General features: G+C 41.9%; 1 protein-coding gene and 1 long non-coding RNA gene across 17 annotated transcripts in view; both read left to right on the plus strand.

Moving 5' to 3' along the window:
- Positions 1-20,086, plus strand: part of CELF4 (CUGBP Elav-like family member 4) — a 692,304-nt gene that overhangs the window by 5,946 nt on the left and 666,272 nt on the right. The gene's annotated exons all lie outside the window — the stretch shown is intronic.
- LOC135291336 (uncharacterized) lies at positions 866-18,400 on the plus strand. 2 transcript variants are annotated; one of them, XR_010354140.1, is made up of 3 exons: positions 866-1,008; positions 1,200-1,289; positions 17,907-18,400. It is a non-coding gene; the product is annotated as an uncharacterized LOC135291336 (long non-coding RNA). The 2 variants fall into 2 exon arrangements; XR_010354141.1 differs by lacking the exon at positions 17,907-18,400 and adding an exon at positions 1,698-1,993.

Below are 20,086 nucleotides of genomic sequence, written 5' to 3' on the forward strand. Positions count from 1 at the left end.
ATATTAAAGTTTGTGTGTCCGCAGCTTTTGTTTCTTCTCTTACATTTTTCCAGTTTAGACTTACATTTCTTACACTTTTACAGATTACAATTGCTTCTGTCCCTCAATACCTACATATACTGGTGCCTTTGAGAATTTTATGAAATAAAAAAGGGTACTTTTTGTCCTTAAAAAAAAAAAATTAAGAACAACCAAATTTCATAGAATTTATTTGTCTCTACCAAGGTTTTAATTAAGGAGTGAATCAGAAACTCACTAATTCCTGAAAGAAACAATAGGAATGGGGAGCAGTTTGGTTAATTTTATGTCTTTTTTTCCCCATATTGAGCCAGAAAAAAAATCAGAAATTTCAGCACTGAAATAAAGGGAAAAACTGAGGATCCTTGTCACCTTGCATGAGAAGCGTGGTTCATCTGGTCCTGTATCCCGCATCTGCTAGTGGCCAGTGCCACCGGCAGGGCTTTCTTCAGCAAAGAATTTAAATTGCACAGCATAATAAAAGCCAGGCAGCTGATGGAATAGTCTTTTGAAGGAGATTGTCAGAAAGCACCTGGAAATTTTGTCTGGGTAAAGAGTGACCGAGATTGTGGAAAGTGTTTTGTGCTCAACCGAAAAGCGGCTCGTACCTGCCAGGAAGGGCAGGCAGAGAACTCTCTGTCCATGGTGTTCAAGACCAAGGGACAGAAGGGTGATCAAGGAGGGTCTCCTCCAGCCTTAGGAGCTGGAGGTATGCAGCCACAATTTTCAGCAAGACATCAGGGTGTTTTTTATCATGCACACCCTGTGTGCACGCAATACCAGCCAGCCGCACTGACCCGACAGACCATAACGACACTAAAGGAGCTGTTACTGTCCCTCCCGTCAATCAAGTGTGAACTGAGGTGGTTGTATGTGACAGGCAGTAATGGTTCCAAGGGAGAAAAAGTGGGGGAGATGATCTAGGCTGTTGGACCGCTTACCTGCATTTAAAATAGAGAGAAAGCATCAGATGCCCAAAGACCCATGCAGGTACTGGCTGAAGCTTCAAAGTAATATTCCAAAAAAACAGGGGGCTGCAGAGCTCAACAGGACCTGTCCATCAAGCACTGTGTGGTTTCTGCCCCATAAGACTTTGCACTAAGCAAATGAGGTGCTAAGTTGAATCCTGACTTTAACAAATAGCTGGTGCTTCATTAATCCCTGCGTCACCTTTACTTCAGGAGCAAAGGCCTTTACCTGCTTGCTGGACAGAGCGCAGTGAGATTTCTGCCATTGTTTAAGTAGCTTCATGTTTGGAAATCCTGCTGCAGGTTTGCACTTTTTCAGTGTTTCATATTCCCTTTATAATTCTGGATTTTGGGTTTACATAGCAAACCTCAATACTTGCAGCTAATGCTGCTAATTTCTGTGCTTGCTGGCTTGTCCCTTTACTTAGCTTTACTTCTGTAAGTGAAACTAAAACTAAAACAAAGCTAAGGAACTGACAAAAGCCTGATCTCTGCCACATTTCTCACTCACTTAAATGCTCCACCGACACTTGTATGACGGTTGCCGTGGTTTGTCATGGTGGACTGACCCTTATGCAGTAAAATCTGCTGCAGAAAAAGAGAAAAATATTAACCGTAGTGAGTAAAAAGTTATGGTTTTCTTCCCCCATTTCTCCACTTACTGAGCTGGGGTATATATTGCAAGGGTCTCTCTTTCCTTGCACCTTCCAGGGAGCCATCATCACATTTTGGGGACCTCAGGATCTACTGAGTCACTTTATCTGCGCTGCATCTTGGTGTGGTCTGGAGTCAGGATATCACCACAGAGATTGCATTTGTTTGCCTTTGTCACTGTGAGCCACAGCCTGAATGCACATACAGGTGAATGCAGCTTTTAATGTGCATTCATTATATCCAACTGACATCCCCTTGAAGGAAGAGCAGGCTTATTATTGTCGCTCCTTAAAATAAAGATGGATGAGAGCTCTAAACCTCTCAAATAAAGTGCCTGACCATACGTAGTAGCTAAAAATAAATCATATACGGCCATCTATTCCATGTAAATGAATGGCAAGACATATAGATATAGACATTGTGTTAAGTTTGTCAAGCAGAAGCAGCCAAAAATATTGATCAAGGCAAGGGGGAAAAATTGATAATGAACTGGACTCCAAGAAGACTTTAATTGACAGTGACTTCTGTGAACCAGCTTTGGACAGTATATATAAACTGACCACGATGTAACTTTATTGCAATGCACTCTCCTGTAATTAATTGTCACCTTTGTTAAGACTGGCTACAGATCAAAGGTTTAAAGATACTTAACAGGTTCTTAGTAACAAACCCTTCAGATGCATTAGGAATATCCGACAGTTCAGCCAATGAGGCATGCAGATTTCGATCTACCTCACCCTTATCTGTTTATTTCTCCCTCCTTTGTTGAACACGTAAAGTCATTGTTTAACATTAACTATTTAATAGATTACTTCACTGGTAATTTTAATGTCTCCAGGTTGTGGTGATGGGGACCTTCATTGTAAGGTCTCTCAAAGTATTTTGCAAACAGAAAGTTGTTTATGGTTTGGTAGACTAAGGTATAGTGCAGACACAGTTTGCAGTGCAGACTATTCTTACCCCTTTACATGGCTAAGGTGTTTAATTTCCTTATTTAAACCCAGAAAACACCAAAAAAAGCATAAAAACCTAAAAAAATCCCATACACAAAAAGTGTAGCTGAGAATGAACTTTTATGGGAAAACTGCGTATGCAGTGAGATAGAAGTGTGCCTGACGTTTGTACATCATACACATGCAACTATTTATGTTATGTGCATGTAAATGAAAACATGTATTCAGTACAGACAGGATAATATAGGTTTCTAAATAATTCCTTTCTGAAAGACAGTACAGAGAACATACTCTTATGTGAAAGCGGCAGGTGACTTAAGAAGGTATTCCTGGAATTATATGCAGAGTTTAATATGATACGTAACCATTTACTCATTATACTATTTTAATGATACAGTCACACTTAATTAATTCATCTCTGCTTTATTTGTACATTGCATCTGAGCCTGCAAAATATTTTAGAGGCTACCAGGCTGCCTTCCCAGTGCACCGGGGCAGATAACTCTGGACATGAAGCTTCTTCAAACAGAATAAAAACGGAGCTTTGCAGACAGAGTTGGTCTGATGAGATCTGACTGCATATTTGGTCTGTTTCTAATTCAAATGCCTGTGTATATACTACAGAGGGACCGTGTACGCATGCATGTATCGAAAGGGCAGACTTACATTTGCACATAGTTCCTCTCCTTCCCAGTCCCTAAGGATAGATTCGCATCACATAATATGCATCACTCACTGCAAATGCACACAAATATATTTGTCGGACTCGGTAGCTTCTTGCAGGTAGATGTATAAAGCAACATCAGCCTAATAATATCCCTATAAAACAGCGCTTCCTTCCTAGGATCGAGAGGGATGAAGGTTGTCAGAAGATCAAAAGATATATCACAGTGTGCTTGTAGAAATCCCCTGATTATGTTTCCTCTCTATAATGCTCTAATTCACTATTTGATCAATTGTAAAGGGGCCAATGCTTTAGGAGGGAAGAAAAAGGTGTTAGGTTACTAGATGCTTCAGGGTGAGTGAAAATCACACCTAAAATTATATGTAGCAATACAGTAATGAACTTATCAATACTTCTTTAAGGAATCTGACAGCCCTATATGAGAGATTCAGTTCTGCAAGCAAAGGTCACAATATAGGTATTGCTTATTAAGACTATCGATAGCCTAGTTGACCAATCTAACCAGAGACTGTATAATGTACCTGCTGTTAACAGGCGGGGAGGAGAACTATGAAGAATTTACAGAATTTCCCACATGTAATATTAATAATATTGATTGATTCTAATAATATAATAAGGTAAAGATGCACTTCTTTGAAATGGTGCATGGAGGAAGCAGGGGGAGAGTGAAATACCTTTGCCAAACAGATTAAATTAGTTTGCACTTCTCTGGAAGTTAACCTAGAGAAAATTCAGTTTTCTAACCTAGGCTCTTTTTCCTGCTCATTATTTCACTAAACACAGACAGAAACCAGATTTGCTTTTCTGTATGTTCGGGTCTTGGCCTGACAGGTGCACATAAGCCAGGGACCTGAGAAACTTCTCGCAGCGAAGAGCATTTTGGTCAGCAACTTCAACCCCCGTCAAAATAGGATTAATCCTAGAGAATTCTTTTTCAACACAGAATTGCAATGAAAGTGTTTCATCTTTTTTCCCCCATACCTTTATCAGCACTTAAGGGATGGGAGGAAAAACATGGCGGAAATAACATACGTTCAGCACCGTGTAAAATCTATAATTGATAAGAAAGGACTTTGCAGAGTAGCCACATACCTGCCCCAAAGCCCAGGAAAAGCTCTTCGTTGCCTGCAGCAGTGTTTGGATTGGGCCCGAAGTTACGGGCAGCTCTGCAAAATACCGCTGGTTGAAGCAGGAGCGGCCGATCACACGCGATGTGACTGACTTAAGGTTGTTACTCACCTAAGCCCAGACACACAGACCTGGCTCCATCCAAATTTCCTAACTACTCCCTCTGCAACAATAGGCTGCCTTACCTAGGTAAGCTAGTTCACTCCTTCTGCTCTACCATTCAGCTTCAACCATTCTCGTTCCAGTGTCTATATGGTACTTTCAAGAAGGCTTGCATTTCATTACACCTTTTTTTTTTCCAGTTTATGGGGCAAGTGTTTTTCTTTTGTGAGCATTTAATTGCTTTTAAAACCGATTTATTTGATCGTATTCCATCTTCAATAATACATGGATGAGGATGCAATTTTTCACCCTCTTTTATAAAGATATATTGTTATTCAATTATGCTATTCTGTGGTATTTGTTCTGTTTTGTGCATTCAGAGGGAGCTTGGTTACTTTTTTACTTCACTTTCCTTCTTCCTATCTTCTTTTTATTATTATTTATATGGATTTTTTTTCTTTTTAGAAAAAGAAATCTCATTCAAGATGCTGGCAATAAATGAGAAAAGTAGGAGTGGAAATGAGGAATGGGCAAGACAACCAACAAAAATCCTTTGGCAAACTCTTTAAAAGCTTACCATTGCCTGTTGTTTATTTGCAAGAAGGGATACAGCCAATTTTGATACAAAAAAAAGAGTATCTTAGAAATTATTTAACTCCAAGTTTAGTAACTAACAGAGAAGGGAAAAAAATAAGTGAGTCAACCCGTAGCAACACTGGCAGAAAAGGCACCTAAAGATCTTGCAGAAGACAAGGGTGCCAGAGTGTTGTGTTTTGTTAGGGATTTGGAAAAGTTAACAGGGAATTAAACAAACAAATAAAAAAAAAACCAAGGAACACAATCATTGCCATTCCTTCTGAATATTTGTAATGGCTAAGACACCTCAGAGCTGCTCTGTTAAAATTGCTGCCTGTGCCTGCAGCTTCATTCAAAAGAAGGGCATTATCTGGTGGGTGAGGGCGGGCAGTGAGGACGTCTAGGTTCTAATCACAGCGTGGATAATTACTCACCAACACTCTCTGATGGAGTCACTTAAGCTCGGTGCCTTCAGGCCTGAACTGAAACCTGTTGAATCAATGGAAAGATTCCCATTGGCTCTACTGAGCTATTGATCTTTCATTTCCCCAACTGCAATATTAGGCCAGCAGGATTTTTTTTTTTTTTTTTTTTTTTTTTTTTTTTTTTTTTTTATGACGGAGAAGGTAATGGCATACATTTGACTTTTTTCTGTGTAAAGGTTTTGGTGTGTCTCTGCTGGTAAATGTATTACATCAGAGCCCCTTTCAGCGTAGATCCGGAAAACATGCTTTCAAAAAACACTCAGTGGGGGCATGGAAAATTAGCTTTGCTCATTTCACTTGTAAATGCATATTTGTTGCTGCTTTGCTAAGAAAGGGTCAACAACAATTTTGCCAGTTTTCTTTGTGTGAGTAGGATTCAGCCTTTGTAATTTGTCTCTACAGGAATGTCATCATTCACTGATTCAGGATCTTGATTTATACTTTTTTTTCCCCTTCTTTTAGTGAATCACATACATACTCTTCATTGTTATGGCAACTGAGGGAGCTGCAAAGCAAGGATTTGATGAAGGGCTGCATCCCACCTTTCTTCTTTGAGGGCCTGATCCAAAGCTATTGTTTGCAACACAGTTTGGATCAAGCTGAAGGTATCTGCCTTCACTGAGTCAGTAAAAAGAGCAAGTTCTCTCTAGACAAGTGTACTCCTGCCCTCAGTACAGGCAGAAGGAATTGGCAGTCGTCGCCCATTTGCCGAGCACCGACCCAACACTCTCTGAAGTCAATAGTTAGACTCTGACCCAGCCTCACAAACAACAGACAGACACTGTGTGAATCCTTAAGCAGGGATGTGAATATCCCTGGCTTTGGCAGAGCAGGGTAGTCCAGAAGAGAGTTTTCACTACTGCTACCCAAGGTGTAGGTTGTGGGGAATAAAAAACATCCCAGTGTCCTTAGGGATCCAGCCACAAAAAAATTAATTTAGTAATATTTTCATCAAAGAGGAAGGTTTCAGGTCATTGTCTACAGCAAAGATCTGACAAACAAATGAATCAGCCTCCTTGTGTTTCTTTTTTTAATTATTTCAGTTGTAGTTTTAGTTCGTTCATCAGTAGCTATGTACATGGGATTCTTTTGTTTGTTTGTTTGTAGTCTTTTTTGGTGTTTCCATCCCATCTGTACTCATGTGTTTCATGAAATAAATGAAGGAGTTGGAGTGTGCATGCAGTTATGTGTGTATGTGTGGAGTCGATTATCTAACCCCTAGTCTATTTGAAATCATCACAGTGCACTCAAGTCAATGATATTCTGTCAAAGGTGGAGAGGAAGCCTGCGTGCAGTGTGAGTGTGTGAACACGATGCTGTTTGATTGCCTGAAATCCAACTAAGTCTCAGTTTCAAAGGCCTGGGGGCAGCAGAGAAAGTATTTGTTTGTTTAATTATTTATATATTTACTCAGCTTTACTGACAGTGTTTGCAGATGGGGGAAAAAAAGGAAAAAAAAAAAAACGAAGTTGGGTTCTTGTTTGGAGGGGAATGTGTATTGTATTAGCCTCAATCTGTTCTCCCTTATAACAGCTGCTTTGTGCTGTTAAATGGTCATTTATTACTGACCGGCTCATTGAAAAAGGCCAGAGAGGTGCTGGTAGAATTAGATTTCACAAGTTTATTCATAAAAGGAGTTGCACAATAGGTGTGTCATTCCCCTGTCTTTTCCTCTTCCCTGATCCAGGGACAGGACTTCTGGCAGCAGCTTCTTAATTCAAAAAGATATAGCTGAGCCACCAGCAAACCAGATGACCCTGCTGTGACAAAAGATACAGGTCCTACTGCCGGGCGAGCAGCTTGCTCCCCTGGCTCGGGCCTCTATTCTTGGCCCCTGCCTTTGCTGTTCAAGTGCAGCACCCAGGCTTTCATTCACTGGGCTTGCATCCAAGACCAGTTCTTCATCCTGGCTTCCCAGCCTTCCTAGCCTGGTTGCAAGTACAGGTGTGGGTGTGTGGACTGCAGGCTTAGATCCCGTCCAAGATCAGGTCCCTTCCCCAGGTGCCGCTCCAGGCTCGCTGCCCATTCCCACTTGTCAGCTTACCGTGTTCATGAGTCGTTTATTTTCCATAGCCAAGCTACAGATCATTTCCCCCAGCTCTCACACTCCTCTTCCCTTGGTTCAGCTCTGCACCGATGTTCTGCCCTCGCACCGTCCCTTGCAGAAAACACTTCACTGGTTCATGTCGCGAGTCACCACCTGGCTTCCCTCCGACCGTGCTAGCTATCTCTCCTCTCTTTTCCCATCTCCTTCCCTAGCAGGTTTTGGGAAATGGAAACCATGCTCTACATATTTTAAGAAAACAAAATAGCCATGGGTAGTAGCCGAAAGACCCGCACTCATGAAATATGCAGAAAGCAGATACACAGACACATTTCTGTATGTAAACTACTAAGAGAGTAGACAGAAAAACATTTTTTTTCCTTTTTTTTCCCTTTTGGGATTCAAAGCTCAATGTCCTCTTTCAAAGATTAAAAAAAATAAATAGTGCAATAAGCATTTAATTTCACCAAGACAATTGCACCTTTTTATTTTTTAACTTTGCTTGTTTCACTAAATAAGCAGGTGGTTTCTCACACCTGAACAAAGATCATGCATATGTTTTCCTTTGAATTATAAAAATTGTGATCTTATTCTTAATGATCCCTGGCAGTCTATTCTGGGACTACACTTCAGCCTCTTGTAAAAAATATTTTTTCTTGCTGTTTTGAAACATAACTACCAGAACTTCACTTCCAGAACCTCTCTAGCAATTCAAAACTAACGTGAGAAAGAAAAATAAGCATTTGATGTGGTGTTGCATCAGAGTCTTCTTCATTCAAAGGTAGGTAGGAAGGGATTAGGAGCCTGTTTCTAGCCCAGTCCTCTTACTAATGTTCCATATATTACCTGATCCCGTTCCTAGACCTTGTTCTTCCTTAGTTTGCTATGTGTAAAGAGGAATTTATGATGTCCAGCTTTGCAAAGAGCTTTGTGTGTATTTAAGTCAGAAGTCATGCTGTAGCTTTAGCGGTGATGGTCTAAGGTTATAAATGAGACCAAATTTGTAAGAAGAGGTAATATCTTTTATTAGTCCAGCAGATATAGCTGAGGGAAAAAAAAAAAAAAAAAAAAAAAAAAAAAAAAAAAAAAAAAACCAAAAAAACCAGACTTCCTTGTGTGCTTGAAAGCTTGTCTATTTTTTTCAATTGTATCACTCAGTCTAATAAAAGATATTACCTCTCCCAGCAAAGCTTGTCTCATTTGAGGTGTAAAGCATGCAGACTGGTAATTTACGCCTGTTTTTTGTCTGTCTTGAGGGATTAGACTTTTTCTCACCTAGGTGGACAAGGGGAAAAGCACCCCAGGTTGGTGTTCCTGCCTCTCACTTTCTGTGATCAGCAGCGGTGGCCATCTCACAGGCATTGAGAGGTGCAGAGAAACTCTGACAGTGCCTGTTTTCTGATCCTGGAGATGTCCTTCCTTTTTTGCTGTTCTTCTCCCTTCCAAAGCACCACATGCCCTCTCCTCACCCCTGTGACTGTGATTTATTTAAAAAATTGCTGCGTGTATGTGTGTGTGCGTATGTGTGTGGGCAACCACACAAACATCCCCAAGCTGCCGAGCAAGCTGATGAGCATTTTCTAATGTATTTAGCAAGTAATAATGCAAACCACAGGCAAAAAGTACAAGGACAACAGGTAAAATGCTTAAGCTAGGGAAGACTTTGGAAGGAAGGTATTTTTTTCTGCAACTGTGAATAAATTGCAGCCCCCTCCATGGCTGGGAGAAGTGTTTTGGTGGGTTTTTTTCTATTTGTTTGTTTGATTTCATAAAGTGTTGCTGAAAATACTGAGTAGCAGAAAAGAATCCAGAAGCAGATAGCAGGTTTTCAGACACAGCAAAATCTGACTCGTATGCATAAGGCAGCAGTAGTCAAAGGACAGCTATTACTTATGCTTGGCTTTACTACCAGGGAAAGTGTCGGATCATCTATTCAGATCAGGATAGTCAGCTATGCCAAAGGTTTAATCAAATATTAAACATGGTCAGTAAACTTAAACCAACGTTAGACATGCAGGAGTTCTGTTCCTTTTCAAGCAAGCACTCTAAGAGAGGAAAGTTTTCTCCTGTCTTTCTCTGTTGGAGGCCTTTTGCGGCTGGAGGGATTTTTTGCATGTAGGGATCCACATGGGTGTATGTCTGGATAAACAGGTGTGCATGTGGGTCTCCAAATGTGTGTCCCTTACCCTGCCAAGTAGAGACAGAGTTGATTTTTCCCAAAAAGTTCCTCTTTCTCACTCAGATAATTTCCTATATGCTGTTAACTGTTCGCCCCATACATTTCTCTGTCCATCTGTCCCTCTCCAAACATGTTTTCTCTCCTGCACTCCTTCTCATAATCTCTTCAACAGGGTTAGAAAGGTGTGTGGTTGTAGATATGTGTATGCGTGTATTTGCAAACCCGTTCAGGTAAATGTGCATAGCTGGCTGCTTATTGATAAATAATACACTTACAAAGCCACATCTGCCTCCTTCTTCTGTGCATTTGGGCTGTATTTACACCCTCCAGCTCTTGTTTATTCTGACTGAGGACAGTCAAAGGTAGAACATTTTGCAGGGAGTCATGGTTTAAAATGTTACCTCTCCCTTCTATTATTCATTCTCTCTGATTTTTATCTAATCTCTCTTTGATTGTCCTGGTGCAGCTTAAGAGACAAAGTGAATTTTTATTACATCATCAATATAATCTCCAGCTAATCAGCATCTGTGTGCATTACCTTGCCCCCCTTTGGCTTTTCATCTGTGTCCATAAATAATAAGAATAAGGGCCGGTTTTTGTCTGTGTGCGTGTGTTTGTGTATTGGTATCAGCAAGAGAGTCACAGCTGCACTTTTTCATTTCAGCCAGCTTGTTTTAGCAACACTGGACCCAGCTCTCTGCAGATTGTCTTGACTATCGCCCAGATTAATTTCCTGGTGCCTAATGCTTAAATCATGGAAAAAAATTAAAGTGGTTGAATCCATACACATCTCCTTGCAGCAACTGAACTTTGCTGTTAATTGTAAGATATTTCCATGGCATTACAGGCAACATGACCAGTCCCAGTGGAGTGTGAGGTAGCCGTGATCACCCTATACAGACATTTAACCTCTAAATTTTTAGTGAACACTTGCCACTCTTTTTTGGGTAGGAGGATAGTACATTGCATGTCTTTGAACAGGAAGCTCCGGGACCAGATTTTTTGACTTTTGATTACTGATATTTTTCCACAGCTTGCTGTGTAGCTCTTAGCCTGCCACTCAGGTCCACAAATTTTGCAGAGTTGAGCTCCTATATATTTTTTTTCTCCTCCTTTTCCAGCTCTGGAAGAACAATGAGAATAATACCTCCCCGTAAAGTAAGACTTGTGCCGTACTTTGAAATTCTCATCCTCTACACAGATGCATTGTGAATTTTAAACAGAATCACTCTGCTATCTCTTTAAAATACCCTGATTTGGCAGAGCAAGGCAGTAGCAGTGCCTCTCTGTTAAGCAGGCAGATTTCACATTGGCTTCCCAGTGGCTTAGGGTGATACTCACATCCGATACACAAACTGTAGTGCTTCTGTCCCATTCTGAAGTGCCAGGATCAGTCCTTTCCAAGGTATCCAAGACTCCTCGCAAACACCGTGTATGTTCAATTAGATATGACAAAATCTTCAATTAAAAAAGGCTCATACACTTATGGAAAAATTTTAGACTGATATAGCGGAAAGCAGCGAACCCTTTGGGAAAGAGTATGGCTCTCTTCCAGATGTAATGCAGTTATGGTATAGAGCTGTCCATCCAGCAAAGTGTGCGCTTAATTCACATTGTGGAAAGCCTCCCAGAACGCAATAGGTTCTTAAAGTTGAGCAGGTGCTTAAATGCTTTGCTGGATATGTGGAAATCTGTAGTTCAGATGAAATAATTAAGCGTAGGGGTGTTACAGAAGCCAAGTGAAAAGCATAATTCTGTGACTCAGAAATAACACTCCTTCATAGCTGTGACAGAACAGTGAAATAATGAAAGAAGCACTGTGTACCTTGAACACCTTGCAGGGTGGATCAGGCTGAGACCACCTCTATATTTCCAAATATTTCCTTTCTGAATTCTATCTTCATGGACAGATTCTGATTCGATTTGGCTTGGGAATGGGATTTGCTTCAAGCAAACAGAAACACAGAATATTTTCAGTCCTCATCTTCTGTTTTCTTTTTTATAGCAAATCCTCTTCCCTGGCCCTTCCAGTTCCACTCCCTGTTTTGACAAACCAGCTCATTTATCAGATGGGAAAAGAGGATGGGGGGAACAGGAATATTTTTGGTTGCTTCTGTTTTGCATGATATAATCCCCCTCTCCACTTAGCACCTCCGTAAATAGGAGTTCCAATCTGAAATTGGTCACAGTTTATCGAACTCAGGATGAGACCAGATTGGGTCCTGAGTCTCTGTCAGCCATCTAATAAAGAAAAGAGAGTTTTACACTTCAAACAGATAGATCTGACACTTCATATAGCATCTCCTGATTTTTCTGGATCTTTATCCTTTATTATTTTCTTTTTTTTTTCCTTTTTTTTTTAAATTTTGAATGTTTATTTGCATGCATACTACTAGGTATTTCTTTATTGTTTCAGTATTTGTTTATGCTCCCTTGAATGTTTTTACACCCTTTCTTGCCCAGCTTCCCCAAACCCAGTGGCTAAATCCCTTGGGCAGGTATGAAACCATGATAATTGCTGGATAAAAGTCTACCTTGAAGGATGAAGAGCATCCCCCATTTAGAACTGGAAGCCATGAAAAAGAACACATCACTTATCTGAATTTGCTGTTCATTCATGCACTGTTTATGGAGATTTACAGTTCCTTGCCTGCGCAAAGAGCTCTATTGCATGGTGTCTGCTGGAGGATTTTAGGTGGCAGTATTAGCTGAGGTATTAAAAATGCATCGGAAGGCACGGGGTGGGAGATTAGTTGGATAGAAGGACCCATGAATGAAGGGTTAATTGCATTCAAAGAGGCCATCGTATGGAGCAAAAGAGGCAATGGGTTTCTTTTCTTCAAAATTTACTAAATAGCTGGAAACACGGTTTAATGAATTTTAATGGGATCTTTCTGAATCCTATGCATATTGCATCTGCTGACTGTAGGAAGTCAAAGTATTGTTGAAAGGGAGGGTATTGCCCTACTTTAGGTTTCACAGTTCTGTATTTAAAAAAAAAAATTATTCTGCAACAAGCACTTTATTCAACATATATTTTTCTCCCTATTTAATTCCTAACCCCCCCCCACCCCCTGCAAATGGAAAAGACTTTCAGAATCTGTGAGCCCTCAATACCATAGATTATTCTACTGTTATGTAACATGTGCTTTACATTTATTGAGCCATCTTGTGCTGTCAAGATAAAGGAGGCCTTAGTATTTTCCTTGCTTATGAACCATCGATGAAGACATGGTGATGAATTCTCCTCTTGCTTTTATCTGTGTAAATCTAGAGGAAGGGACTCTCGTGAATTTCTTCTAGGACTACTGTGATATAAGTGAGACCAAGATTTGACCCAGTCTGCTCAGAGAAATAAAGAAGGGAAAGAGCCCAAGTTCTCCTTCTCCTTTCCAAGTGTGCATGGGCTAAGCTGGGATCTCACACCGTACAACTCATTTCCACAGAAGCTCCAGCAGAGGTAGCAGAAAAGCCAATCTATTTGACTTCGATGCAGCACAAACCAGATACCCACTCACGCTTTAGACAGAATGGGTTTAAAGGAAGCTTTTTCCTATGGGAAACCTATGGGAGTCAGGGCATGCAGTGAGTTTGTCTCAGAGCAGCTATGTGGATCCAGCATGTATTTTTTACGTCTGTCTTCACTATGTTGAGGTTTCCCATTGCCTTGGTAACTTGAATTTTCTCTGTTGCTCATCCTAAAAATGCCAGGCACCCTCTCAGGCAGCTGATAGGATAAGGCTGCCCTACTTTTTATTAACCTGGGGCCCAGTTCTCTTTTGGGGTGCAGAGAGAATTGCTGAGACCCTCAAAACAGAAGCTTTGAGGTTCCCCCCAAGCTAGCAAGAACTGACAGGGCTTGCCATCTTACAGGATTGTAGGTCTGTGGAAGGAGAAAACGGCACTGTTTTAACTGCAGCAGCATGATCACGATGGCAAAACTTCTGTGTGAGAAATGTCTACCTATATAGAAATGGTTACAGTCCCATATAAGTACACAAGCATACACACAAATATAGAAAATGTGAAAGGAAAGAAAAAGCAAGCTGGCATTAGGCATTTTTAAACCAATCTGACCATTCTACTGGGATAATATTTTCTGTGACCAGTTGTTGTTACACTAGCTCTGCAGACCCAGAAGACATCCCAACACAGGAACCAGGGCTCCCTTAGAGCAGAGACAACCTCTAGGTCTGGATTTGGAGTGAGACAATCCAGACTGAGAACAGGAGGACTTTACACCCAGGGTTCTTCAAATAAGAAAGACAGGTATTTAAAAATTCTTTGGAGCACACCAGACAGCAAGTCTTCCCAGTACGGAGTTGGTGTAGCTTTTCCCCCTTGTGTCCCATCCCTCCCTCATGTGTTTAAGATCTTCTCTGCTTACAAGCAGGCAATGTGATGCCTGCTTTAATGGCACAGATAAGTTAGCCATGCAGCTCGGAGTGCCAGCCCTAAACCACCTATCCTCCTCTCTTTGATCTGGAATCAAAACAAAAGACACCGGCATCAAAACGATCCTTTGCCAGGTAACGGTTACTTTGTGCGCGTCGCCTTAATTCAGCTGCGAGGAGCTCTCATCTTTGTATCGTGCCCAGATCTCTGCTCGTCTTAATACTTTATCAATGTGCCAGCAAGCTGCGTCTATCGTGGGTACAGCTGTGCAGAAGCTGTCAGCGCTTTTAAGTAAAGCATTAAACAATACTTCAGGAGACAGCAAATTGTTATTTCCTTACCCCTCCTCCAAATCTTCCCTCTTCCCCTCCCTCGCCAAGCCCAAATGATGAAGCCCTTATTTTTATGTCAGCTTCGTGCTCAAATTATACAGCCCAGATGCATTTTCCTTCTCCCCCCTCCGCCCCAATGGGACACATTCTCTCTCTAAGGGGTGGAGAAAGAGAGGCATAGGAGTCCTTCTGAGGAGCTGCAGACTAAATGAACCTCATGAGCAAGCTGGCTGTTTTGGTTGCTCGTTCACCCTCCATTCCAGGTGAGCTGCTGAAGTGAAGCCAAAAAAGACACCCACCTCACCCAGGTCCTTCCAAAGGCACAACCTCTGTTTCATAGCCCTTTCTAGACTTTTAACACACAGTGTTGTTGAGAGCTGCGTGTTAGGAGACATAGTTGTTTTGGGTTTTTTTCCTAGCTCAGCTGTTGGTTTACTCTGTAGACGCTGAGCAAGTAATTTCTAGAGAAAAATTAAAACTGTCTGTCACTGGCTTTAGTGCCTACTGGTTTTGTGTGCTTGTAATATGCATGTTTTGGGGAAAGGGGTCCCTAGCACAATTGGTGTTTCAAGCTGGACGCTAAATTCGAGGTTGATTTAAAAATTTCAAAATACTTAACTTGTTGACATTTCCATTCTGATTCTTGCTTTGCAAAACTGGATAAATAAAATTTCCCGTAAAGAACTTTGATATATTCCAAAAAGGTTAGCAATTGACAGTCACTTGAAGTATCAGGGATCAGACGTTGTTGGGCTTGCACATACTGCGTAAACAGATATATCCTAACAGGAATACTTTGCCAGATTCTTGCTTAAGGGAATCCAGCTTGATCTGGTGCATAATAATCAAGCCACCCCAATTTATTTTTTTTATGTTTTTTTTTCCCGTTTTTTTCCTTTTTTTTTTCCCCTCTTCTCCAGAGAGGGGCAGTTCTGAGGCACCAGTACCTGAGAACAAAGTTTACTTCTCATATGTTGCCTTCAGCACTGAGCCTCTCCTAATAAGTCAGATAGAATTTGATACAGGCAGGAGCAAGGTCAGGCTGGCTTGACTCTGGCTGTGTCTTCCACACACCAGATACAATGCTGCCACTTTGTGGTTCCTTCCTCTGTGTTCTGCTGCACACACTCACCCAGTGCTCTCATCCTGCCAGAGAGCATCCCAGCTTTCTCTCCAGAGAGGACTGGTGACACTCCAATTCTCACACTGCCTGGTCGGGGGAGCCATCCAGCCCTACCTGCTTCCAGAATAGGTTGAGACCAAAAAAAAAAAAAAAACAAAACAAAACAAAAAAACCCAAAAAAACAAACCAACAAAACCCTCTGCCGGTCATCTATTGCAAGCCCCTCGTGCATTCCCATGTGGCACCTACTGCTTCCAACTAAGAGCCTCTGAGTTCGAAGGGAGGGTGTAGGGATGTCAAACTTCAATTCTCAGATAGACACCACCCGTTTTTACTCTCCTCTCCAGATCCTTATAGAGGTGGCTGGTGATTTTGGTGCAAGAAAAATGTACACAGGCCACTCTTTTCCTAGATATCTTTTTTCTTTATTGTCTGTTAGGTTCTTGATCCTCTTTATTTTTTTCTACCAATGTTTTTTTCTTATTTCCTTCCTTCCTTTGAGGAAAAGAAAAACACATACACACAAGAACGCAGCAGGACAGGAAATTAAACCTTTGCACAAAGATGATTTGGTAAGATGCTGGCTTTTCACTCATTTGTTTTGCACTGATTATTTTTTATAGGGGAGAAAGGAAAGACTGAGAGCAAAAGGATGTGACAGAGAGGGTAACTAAGCAGAGGAAAAAAAGGTCCTTTAATTTATTTGGAGATCTCAGACATTGGTTGTTGCTTTTTCCCTAGACACATGAGAAAACCGAAAGAGCTTTAAACCCACCAGCAACACTCACATGAATGAAACGCCAGGTGGAACTGCTCCCATTTTCCTGGATATGATAAGGATAATGGCTTCCTCCTGGCGAGATTCTCCCCACATCATCCTGGTTAAGCAAGCCTTAGCTGTATTGCAACACTACTAGGCATTCCAAAGCTCCTTTTAATTTAAATGAATCCATCTCTTTGTACCGAAAGGTTGTTTCAAAATAAGGCCATAGCAGTTCCTTCAAATCTCTCTTACTCTTTTATGGGGATATGAACATTACATCCAGAAAGCACTGGATGTCTCTGGCTCCCTGCTCATCCTCAGTGCTCACTAGACAGCATGGTTTGCCTCCTCAGAGAGGATCTGCCCCTTGGAGATATTGAAATCCAAAAAGCGGGAGAGAACTGCCACGATTTAGGAATTTGCACTTCAAAAAAGTGGAGGCATATCAAGGGTAGTCACTACTTCCAAGAAGATGTGCCCCAGTCACTAAGATTCCAGTGTTCATCCATGGATGTGCCTTACACTCCTTGGGAACACGCTCGAGTGCAGTAAGAAACAGCTGTGACAGAGTCCCAGCAAACCCCAACCTTCACCTGCAGGCTGGGAACTTCCCCACACATCCTGCACAGGGCAGAGCAGCCCGAGGGAGCGAGAACAGAGAAAACTCTCCTGCCCCATCTGTCCCTGGTGGCTACTATCTAGAGACACACCTGCAGCCCTCGTGCTGTGCAAACACTGCCACATGCCCCATCGTGTATCTGCCACAAGGTTTAAACAGCTCCTTATTTGCACACTCTACAAACCCAGAAAACACTGTGTTCTCTGTGGTTGTTCCATTCTGTGCTCCTATTGGCATGAAGGACCACGCACTGCCTGCTCTTACTGAGGGAGAGGGACAGCTTTAGGGCGCTGAGTGCTGTTATTTTGGAAAAAACAAACGTCATGAAATGCAGACAGAGGCGTCATAAAGGAGTAGTTTAGTAGCCAGAGGAGTGGAGCAGTGACTCTCATCCTGGGAGACATGTTTAAAATTGGGATACTTGTAAATCTGACCAAAACAAGGGGAATGTGTGTCTGTTTCAGGGCAGCATTTATGGGGATGTTTTGCTGTTTCAAAACTTAAGTGCTTATTTATGTATCCTTTTTCTGGAGCAAAGTTCTGTGACTCAGTTTCCTGGACTGCAAAGTAAGCAAAGAAACAATCCCATGTCTGGGAGGGCAACATGCAAAGCCTAGTTCATGCTTGTAAAATAATTGAGATGTTTTGAGAAAGGGTCACTAGAAGAACTGAATAATTGAAAAGGCCACAGGAGATCAATGCACAGCAAAATACATGGTGTTTGCTGATATTTTTTAAAGCACAAGAGAACATTAACAAATAGACTACAATAATAAGGTCCTTAGCTGTTTTTCTTTCAGTTTAGTCCTCAGCATGTGTTGGGTGTTTGGGTTGGGGTTTTTTTTTGGCAATTGTGATCATATTTGCATTATATTTTTTCAGCAACAGCTGAGATCAAGAGTGCATCGTGCTAGATACAGGCACTTGCAGAGCTGCCATATTCCAAATGGACAGAAACGAGCACACATCCAGCAGGAGAAAAGAAGTACCAGATCATGATCAAACATGTTGGGTTCCTAACCCAGAGTTGGAGTGAGATTAAGACTCAGATCCTTAAAGGCACTTAGAGCCCAACTCCCATTGAAATCAATGGGTGTTAGATACCTAAATAGCTTTATGGATCTGAGCATAAATAACTTATCCAAGGGCAGAGCAGCAATCTACAGCTGGGTTGGGAATTAAACACAGATTTTGCAAGTTACAGTCTGATTTCTTAATCACAAAATCATCTTTTCTCTCCATATTTGTGAAATAAATCCCCAGCATCCACATCACAACATGGATACACAATGTCTACCCCATCAAATAATGGGAAACCTGCAGTGACAAAAATGTTTTTCCTCAAAACAAACCCAGTTACAGACACACACATTTCTTCTGTGCTTAAGGTTGGCTTCTGCTCTTTTTTACACCATAAAAACTTCCATGGTCTTCAGAATTTCCTCCCTAGGTTTTCACCCAGGTGACAGAGAGCAGAATCCAACCCCAGCACTATAAGTTCAAGCATTTTTCACTTGGCTCTAGGGAGGGGATGGATTAGACAAACTGAACTTTCTGAAAAGATCAATATGGAACATCTCTTTCAATTACTCTCCAAGGCACTAAGCCTGTGAAGTCGGTTATGATGCATTTATAAATCTTTCCAGGAGGGGCTGTCTGACATTCTCCTCTTCCACCTTTACTCCCCACAAATAATTCCCTGTTGCCTGGGATGGGCTGGCAGGGCAGTGTTACTCAGGGAAGGATCAGGCTTGTGTTTCTCAGAACCAGAACAGATGGGGACCATTTTCATCTCCCTTTGCCAGACACTAAAATTCACAAAATTGGAGAGGCAGCTACCGAACAACAGGAGGGGCCAGGACCAAACCTTCCAAAAGTCACTGCAAAGCCACTGGGACCAGAAGATGTTGCACAAACGAATGTGTGTGTTACACTCTCCAAAAAGATCACAGCCCTAATGGACTGCTAGTTTGGATGCAATTATATAGGCGAATGGGGTGGGGGAGCCCTTATGCCAATACAGCTCCTTTGATTCACAGAACAGGTTTAAAGCCTACCCAAAAAAATTATGCTGAAGGCGTTGATTTAAGTTCATCTCCTACAAGCCTGCTGGCTCTGATACTGCAGGGTTGAAGAGAGGATTTGGAGCACACAGGGAGAGTTTTCTAGAGGACCATGAGTCACTAAACTGTGGCTATGCTTTTCTGTGCATTTACCTGCCAGGACGACAGGAAACCTGCCAGTTAAAAGAGCATCAGGGTCACTTGAGATGCAATCTGTGTCCCTCATTCTCCCTCTCCAAAAACCCTTTCTTAAGATCAGGCTGTCTGAAGTTTTATTTCGTGTTCTGTCTTGGTGTCTTGTTAGGACTTTCTCTAGAGGCATTAGCTGAAAGGCAGTAATAGGCTCGGGCAGCCAGGGATGTGAGTGTTTAATTCATATAAGCTATTTAGACGTTGCATCAACAAGGCTGCAAGATTAACGCATATTAATTCCCATCTTTCAAATCTGACTGCAGACCAAGCCTAAAAACACCGCTGCTGGCCCTGCTGTCTGCACTCCTGTGTGGGTGTTTTTTTTCTTAGAGGGTGTGGTGAGACAGCTTTTGGGGGGCACATGGGATGAGTCTGTGTCTCCTCTTAGGGTGTAATAAAATCCACATGATGGTCTGCAGACAGAAAAGAGATGCAGGGCAGTTCAGACTCCTCTCTGTATTAAATGCACCTTCCTGCTGCAGATGGCATAGTTACACCTTGGGGTTGCCTTGACTCTGGACAAGAGTTTGCCACCTCTGCTGGGGCTGAGAGCCCCACTGCTGGGTGCTGCACAGATGGGGGACAAACAGAACCTCCAGCCTCAAGGTGCTGGGATGCCAGGCAGCAGACAGGAGACAGCAGATGGATACTGGCAGACAGGGCAAGTGTGAGTCGGTGCTGAGATGTTTTTCAGCAACGTGGCTGGCAGCCATCTCACCTACCCAGCCACTTTGGGTTCCCAGGCAAGACCCAGGGGTGAGAAGGGGCTCAGCAGCAGCTGAGGGGGTTTTGGTCTTGGCTTATAAA

The sequence above is a fragment of the Passer domesticus genome, chromosome Z (genome assembly GCF_036417665.1).
Source record: "Passer domesticus isolate bPasDom1 chromosome Z, bPasDom1.hap1, whole genome shotgun sequence".
NCBI lineage: Eukaryota > Metazoa > Chordata > Aves > Passeriformes > Passeridae > Passer > Passer domesticus.